The sequence below is a fragment of the Chaetodon trifascialis genome, chromosome 17 (assembly GCF_039877785.1).
Source record: "Chaetodon trifascialis isolate fChaTrf1 chromosome 17, fChaTrf1.hap1, whole genome shotgun sequence".
Lineage (NCBI taxonomy): Eukaryota > Metazoa > Chordata > Actinopteri > Chaetodontiformes > Chaetodontidae > Chaetodon > Chaetodon trifascialis.
In genome coordinates, this window is record NC_092072.1 from 24,177,981 (window position 1) to 24,186,285 (window position 8,305).

Sequence of the window (8,305 nt, forward strand, 5' to 3'; positions counted from 1 at the left end):
TGTATTACAGTTTATTTGTAGTTACACAATTACAGTGTGCTTTTTGAAATTCACAGTTTCTACCAAATGCTATATTTTATTTTATTTTTATTAGATTTTTGCATTTAAGTACAACAAATAAAGATATAAAACAGAAATACCCTCCCCAACAACAGGTGCTGCAACAAAACAGATACACAATAAAAATAAATAAATAAAAAAAGGGGAAAAAGAAAAACAAAACAAAAAACACAAAAACAAGAACAGAAACAAAAATAACAAGGAAAAGGCATGGACGGAGACACGTGGTACAGGGAATAACTGTCATGACAGGGTAAGATCGGATATTACTATTTGTTAGTCGACAAGTCAGAGTCTCTGTAAAAAAGTATGCAAGGGTTTCCAAAGTTTCCAAAATTTGTCCAGTTTATGGTTAAGTTCGTGAGTTAGTTTCTCCAGTGGAAGCAAGGCTGATATCTGAGAAATCCACATATCAACGGTGGGAATCTGCAGTGCAGACCAGCGTAGCAAAATACACTTTTTTGCTAAATATAAAAGTATTGCTAAGAGAGCTCTGGTGTCAGTATCAAATTGCTTGTCTGGTGAGTAATTTAACAGATAAAATGAGGGAGACCGTGTAAACTGTTTGCCAATAACCTCTTGAATCACATAATGAACCCCTTTCCAGAACACTTGGATGCGGTCACATGACCAGAACAGGTGAATAAATGTACCTTTATAAGTTTTACATTTATAACAGAGATCTGAGCTGTTGGGGAACATCTTCTGGAGGTGAACAGGTGTGAAATAAATCCTGTGGAAAAATTTAAAGTTTGGCTCATGTATAGAAATTGAGGTGCATTTAGGAAAAATCCCATTGCAAATCTTTGTCCACTCCGCCTGAATAAATGACACCCCCAGATCACGTTCCCACAGTGGCTTTAAAGGGTCATAAGCAGAGGTATCTGAATACTGCAATAGGTCATAAAACTTTGAAATCATGCTTTACAGAATTTTCAGTAGCTTTTTCAATAGCTTCAGACGAATTTTGTTGGTTTTTAAAAGACCATCTATAAAATGGCGAATTTGAAGATATTTAAAGAAATCTTTGTGAGAAACATCGTAATCAGATCTTATTTGTTCAAATGATTTTAGAGCGTCTGAGACCAGCATGCCTGCAAAATCTGATAGACCCTTAGAAGACCACTCGATCAAACCGATACTCCTGAGCTGTACTGGGAGATCAGGGTTCCCTCTGATGTTTATTGTTCCAGATGTAACAAGAGATGTGAGAATTCAAAGACTTGAAAAATGATGCAGTTAAATAACAAAGGAGATTTTGAAATAAATAATTTAAATGGGGGGGGGGGGGGGGGGATTTTCATTTTTATTACATTGACTCTCCCAAGGAGAGAAGTTGGTAGAGAAGACCAGTTTTTCAGGTCATTTTTAATTTTGTAAATCAAAGGGGAATAATTAAAGTCAAACAACTTGTTTAAATCGGCAGAAATAAAAATTCCTAGATATCTAAGACCCGACTCTGACAATTGGAAGGGAGACTGTATACAAACATTCTGGGGAATATAAGGTAAGGGTAAAGCAACAGATTTTCCTAAATTAGCCTGACAGGGTGCTAAAAAAGGTTATGGAACTCAGAACAGCAGAAACTGATTTTTCAGGATCCTTTAAATACAGAAGGACATCATCCACAAATAAGGAAATGACATGGCTTTCCTCCCCAACTATGATTCCGTGTATGTCAGGATTAATCCTGATGGCTTCAGCCAGAGGCTCAATAAATAAAGTAAACAGTAAGGGCGACAGAGGGCACCCCTGCCTGCAACCTCTGCGCACTGGGAAACCTTCAGACATCAGACTATTTGTATTAACAGCGGCCACTGGGTCAGAATAGAGGGCTTTAACTAAATTAATAAATTTAGGGCCCAGGCCAAATTTTGGCCACAGCACAGCACAGCAAAAAGAAAAGGCCATTCCACGCGATCAAAGGCCTTTTCAGCATCTAAAGATATAATAAATGCTGGATTTTTCTAAGTGTCAAGATAATGTATAATATTAAGTGCACGACGAACATTATCTGTACCATGTCTGGATTTAACAAATCCGGCCTGGTCTGGGTTTATAATCTTGGGGAGTATGTTTTCAAGCCTGCGGGCCAATATTTTTGCAATTATTTTATAGTCCACATTGAGTAAGCTAATGGGCCTATATGAAGAGCAGTCCTGAGGGTTTTAATCCTTTTTTAAGAGCAAGCTGATAGAGGCCTGCTTCCAAGAAGTTTTATAAGTTAAATATTTTTAATAGCAGGCATAAGTATTGGATGGATCTCTGGCCAAAACTTCTTAAAAAACTCTAATGGAAACCCATCGGGTCCTGGACATTTACCATTTGGCATGGCCTGAATTGCAGCCCAAACCTCCTCAGGGGTGAATGCAGCATTTAAAATGGAACAATCCTCCTCCGCAATGGTATGTAGTGAAATAGTGCTTAAATACAAAGCAATATTTGGATTAGTTCCCGCTGAACTGTAAAGAGATTTATAAAAATCCCTGAATGTGTTATTAATTATCAGTGGATCACATGAAACATTACCAGACGGTGATCTTATCATATTAATGACGCGGCCACTGTTCTGATTTTTCAAGTGATGCGCAAGTAAACGACTAGATTTATTATTATTAATTCATAATATCTCTGTTTAGTAAAAAGTAGGAGCTTCTGGATATGACGGGTGTGGTCCATATTAAGTTCAGTCCTAGCAGATTGTCACGGGATTCTCCTTTAAAACACAGGCATAGTCGAAAATATACTGTTGGTGTTATTTATTTGCCGGCCTCCCAAGGTGCAAACATATTTACAAAAAGTGAAAAACAGACAAAAAGAAAATAGAACAAAGTTCAAATAATATTCTAAAAAAAAAAAAAAGTCCTTCAATAACCATCCATCCATTATCTATACCGCCTATCCCTTTCGGGGTTGCGGGGGGCTGGAGCCTATCCCAGCTACAATGGGCGAGAGGCGGTGGTACACCCTGAACCGGTCGCCAGCCGATTGCAGGGCCACATGTAATGACAAACAAACATTCACACTCACACTTATAGACAATTTAGAGTCATCAATTAACCTAATGAGCATGTTTTTGGTCTGTGGGAGGAAGCCGGAGTACCCGGAGAGAACCCACGCATGCACGGGAAGAACATGCAAACTTCACACAGAAAGGCCCCGCCTGACCCGGGGATCGAACCGGCAACCTTCTTGCTGTGAGGCACGCGCACTACCTGCTGCGCCACCGTGCAGCTCCTTCAATAACTCACAATAGTATTTTTTCCTCCAAAGAAACAACTCACACAGTCTGGAGATCAAGCAATGTTACCTCCTCTGTAACCAAGCCAAGACTACCCATCCAGGGCCGAGCAGCCTCCTTTTAAACCAGACTAAAACAGACTATTTAATGTAGCAATCAGTTACGCCCCTGTTTGGCCAACCAAACTACGACAGCGGGAGATAGTAGAATGGACACGCAGCACACCTCCATATGGTAGGTGATAAAATGGTGGTATGAATACATGTGGAAATATATGTATGAAGAGAGGTAGAACTACCAAGTGTGCACCCTTGGCCGTGCTACAGAAACGGAGGAGAAAAGGGAAATGGCTATGGGATATTTTTAATTATTGAAAAGACGGGGAAAGTGAGCAGGGACGTGTGAATGAAAGCGTTTGCGTGCCTATGTGCGTGCGTATGTGTGTGCGTGCGCTGCCCAACGTCAGTGACGGAGCCGCTCCATCACACAGATACTAGTGCCTGGAAGCTGTAGGTGTTTGTTCATGTACCTGTTCTAGCTTAGCAACTTCTTTTTCAAGATTTTTCCTATGACCATCTCTTAATTTCTTTTGATGAGAGGTGTATGAAATAAGATGGCCACGTAGAGTGGCTTTAGCTGCGTCCCAGATCATAGCTGGGGACACCGGAGAGTTTTTATTATCAGACCAAAACTGTAATAAGCTACTCCGGACAAAGCTGCAGAAAAACTCCTTACTTAAAAAAGATGTATTAAATCTCCAAAATGGGGTCTTAGGAATATTAAATGCTGGATCAATATACAAATGAACTGGTGCATGATCTGAAAAGACAATAGAATATGCGGCAAGTCCGAACTGCATACAAAAATTGTTTGGGGATGAAGAAATAATCAAGTCGGGAATACGAATTATGAGGATGTGAATAAAATGTATAGTCTCTCACATTAGGATTTATCTGTTGCCATACATCTATTAAACCAGTGTCTGCACTTAGACTATGGAGAATACTCGAGGATCTTGGGTTTGCTATACTTGCGGAGGAGGACATATCCAGAGCAGCATTCATTATGCAATTGAAATCACCAGCTAGGAAACCTAAGCCTTTACAGTAATGGTTAAACATTAAAATAATCCATAATATAAAATGAGGGGAGTCCTGATTCGGGGCATAAACATTGAGAATAGTTATATGCTGTTGCAGTATTGAGCCTGTGATCAATATAAATCTACCCTCTGGATCTTTTTCTTCATGTTCCAAGATAAAAGGCAGGTTCTTATTAATGAGAATAGCTGTGTCTCTTTTATTTTGTGAGTGGGAGGAGAAGTAGGTGTGGCCAACCCAATCTCTTTTGAGTTTCAAATGTTCTGAGTCAGATAATCTTGTTTTTTGAAGAAGAGTGATGTCAGATTTCTGTTTTTTCAGGTGCGTTAAAATCTTTTTCCTTTTAATAACATGACCAATTCCTTGGACGTTCCAGGTTATGAGTTTAAGCGTCCCAGCCATAACAAGTGTAAGGCTGAAATGTAACTGTAATAAAATCAATAAAGTTTAGGCAGATATACCACATATAAGGAGAGCTGAACCCCGACCACCCAACACAATAAAAATAGTCAAATAAAAATTCCAAAAACAACAACAACCCAAAGTTGCAGCATTTACCCTCCCTAATCCTGTCCCCAAAGGACAGGATAAAACTGCCCCAGATGAAGTCACCAAGCATACTAAGCGCAGTTACTGCGTATCTCATCTTCAAGTAGACCACAATAGCAGCTTAGACGCCCGAGACAATGTCCAAACTCCAGGCTAAATAATGACACCCACCGCGGGATACCCCAAAATAAAGTAGAAAAAATATATATAAATAAATAAAAAGATAGAAATGCCCTGAGATACTTTCAAACCTGCCCGTAATCAATAGCTACTTAATTAGAAATAAAACACAGTAAATTAGGGAAAACGCATTGTCATGAAAAAGAGAAAAAAGGAAAAGTTAGAACTAATGTCAGTACGGCACATAATTGCAAAAAAAGGAGCACTATGTTAAAGATGAAATTAAACGTTGGAGTCCATCTTGTGAAAAATGACCGTGCATATTAGCATCCTTAATTGAGCAGGTATGAAGATAAAAAAAACACCTCTTTCCCAAGGAGAGAGACGCAGTCCAGTTCAACACTGCTGCTTATTTTCCAACCGTTGCTTTAAAAGCCAAAAGCACCAAGAAATGCTTAGAGGGGGTTCATCGCGGGTTAAATCCAATATTCTCCGTCATAATTGGCAAAGTGTAAAAAGTTTACCTGTCCAAAAAATCAGCAGCAGACTCCGGCGTATGAAAGAAACGGATCCGGCCATCATGGAGACGAGCTGGATAAGCAAATCCGCGGTACATGTTGCGCCGAGCCATCATCTTTCCCACGGTATCAAACTCCCTTCGTCTCCGCAAAACCTCGGCAGATAGGTCGGGGTAAAACCGTAGCTGGGAGCCGTCGTATAGGATGTCACGCTTCTTCAAGGCTGCTCTAAGCATGGCCTCTCTTTGAGGGAATCGCAGGAGCCTCACAAGGACTCTTCTTGGGGGGTTATTAGGGCCCGGAGAGGGGGTCAAGGCTCGGTGGGCGTGCTTGATCTCCAATGAGGGAAAGTCGGCGGGCTAGCCGACCAAGGTCGGCAGCTGGGTCTGGAGGAAGTCCAGAAGCGATGTGTCATTCTCTGCCTTCTCTGGGAGATTAACAATCTTCAGGTTTTTACGCCGGCCATGGTTTTCAAGGTCATCGACCTTCATCCGGAGCTGCTCCACTGTTTTTTCCATGGAGGCCAGGTGGGTGCTGAATTTATTGTAATCGTCCTCGGATGTGGAAACTGCTTTCAGCCTCCTCCATGCGTTTCTCCAGCCTCTTATAGAGGCTGGAAAGTGAGCTCTCCACAGTGATAACAGATGTTTTAATTTCACTGAGAGCTTCGTCAATAGCATCCAAACGAGTGCCGACCGACGTATCCATCTCACCCACACGTGAAGCCACTGATTTAACCTCAGCCAAAATCCACTCCATGGTAGCCGGACTTAGAAGCTCCGGGTTGCTAGCTTCCTGAGGCTCCTCATTAGTAGAGCATGTGGCCAACTGAGAGAGCTCCTTCTTCTTGCTAGGATGATGGCCGGCTGACGAAAAAATAGGAAAATCTTTGTCGTGCTGTGGTCTAGGCATCTCGGCAGCCAAGTGTAGTTTGCGCAGGCAGATTTAATAGGAGAACTATCGGAGTTTAATAATAGCCTGGAGCGGAGCAGAAACTCAGGCAGCCATCTTGCTTCGGGTCACGTGACCACCTCCCCAAATGCTATATTAATCCATTAGAATGATTTGATGTGGGTGCTGATGGGTGTAGGGATAAAAACTGTGCAGTTTCCACCTTGGATGGCTCCCTGTTCTTTCCCCAGCACTATGCAGATCACAAGAAACCCCTAGACACTGATATGCACCGGTATGCTTGTTTTCTCTGTAATTGTTAAATGCATAAAAAAACAAAACAAAACAAAAAAAAAAACATGTGACCTCCCATTGATGTTACTAAATCATGAACTTGGTGTAATATGCTCTCTTAAAGTCATTATGTCAGATGCTATATACAACTATGTAATACTTTTCTGAAGTGTACAATGAAATATAACGAGAAAATGCTGCAGTGTTTGTGAAGCCACTTTGTATACATCTCAGAACCACTTTAATGTATTAATTTGAAACAGATGTAGTTTTGGGCTGCATTTTCACATTTTGATATATCCCCACTTCATTACAGAAGGCTGAACACATTTTACTACCTTCAAATAATTGCAGCTGTTGCCAAGCAGTGGGTAAAATTAAAGGTGCAGCTGTACTTACAATAGGTTGCATAAGATACATTGTCAGTTTTATGTACACGGAGTCGTACATAGCCAATATCCTAACAACCCCTGCTGCAGAGTGGCATGTTCACTGTTCATTTGGCAGATTGTCACATTAGAAGTTGGGTGTTGCCTGTTTATATTACCGGTAGGGAACTATAGGCACAGATGAATTTTGAAACTACACCTAGCATGTATGAAAAATATTGGAAGTGATTGAAAAGGTAAAAAAAAAAAAAAAAAGAAGACGCATTTGAGCTCAGCTGAAGAAAAATCATGTTTGTAGAGCAGTAGGGAGAAAAAAAAGTCACAACAACACACATAAGTTTTGAGCCTTGACCTCCTGGTGGCAAGGTCTACACTCGGACCGTATCACTAGATAAGACATTGCAAGAGCATTTGGCCCCAAGTACCTTCAGGGACATCAAGTGCAGTTATGTCAACACAAAAAGATTAATACAAGTAATTGTAAAGACAAGGTAAGCTGACTATATTCTCATGCAAATCAATATTTGACCCTCTGTGAACTGTACAATTCATAAATATCTTATGATGAATAAAGACAGCTATCTTTTGTCTAAGTGCCCTCCAATTGCCGCAATAGACAACCCAATAACACTTGTATTTACACTGCAGTGATTAATGCAGGTTATTTTAAAAGAAGGCAGGAACTGAAACTGGAATACAATTCAGAGATCTATAGCCTAACAATGGCAGGCACTTTTCATTAATGGATTGCTTTGGTCTGTCTTTTCTCTTCACTAACTGGTTACAGAAACTTACTGGTTATGCAAAACAGATTGAAGTGCTCATTACATACAGAAAAACGCAGTGAAAGCAACGTTTTTGACGGCATAAAATGCGGCATTTTAATGTACATCATTTGTGCGCTGTCACTGGAGCGCCAAAAATAGCGGCGTTTATGACAAATGAAAAGGCGTGAAAAACGACGTTTTAATTGAAAATCGTGTGAAAACACACGTGCTCTTTTGCAGTTTGGCCATAGGATTGGAGTACCAGAGATTGATCACGAGAATTGAATGAGCGGAAGCAGGAAGTGTGAAGAGCAGCAGTCAGAGGAGATGGCAGCGGCGTCAGCTAGGCATGGATGGGGAATATTATGAAGAGACC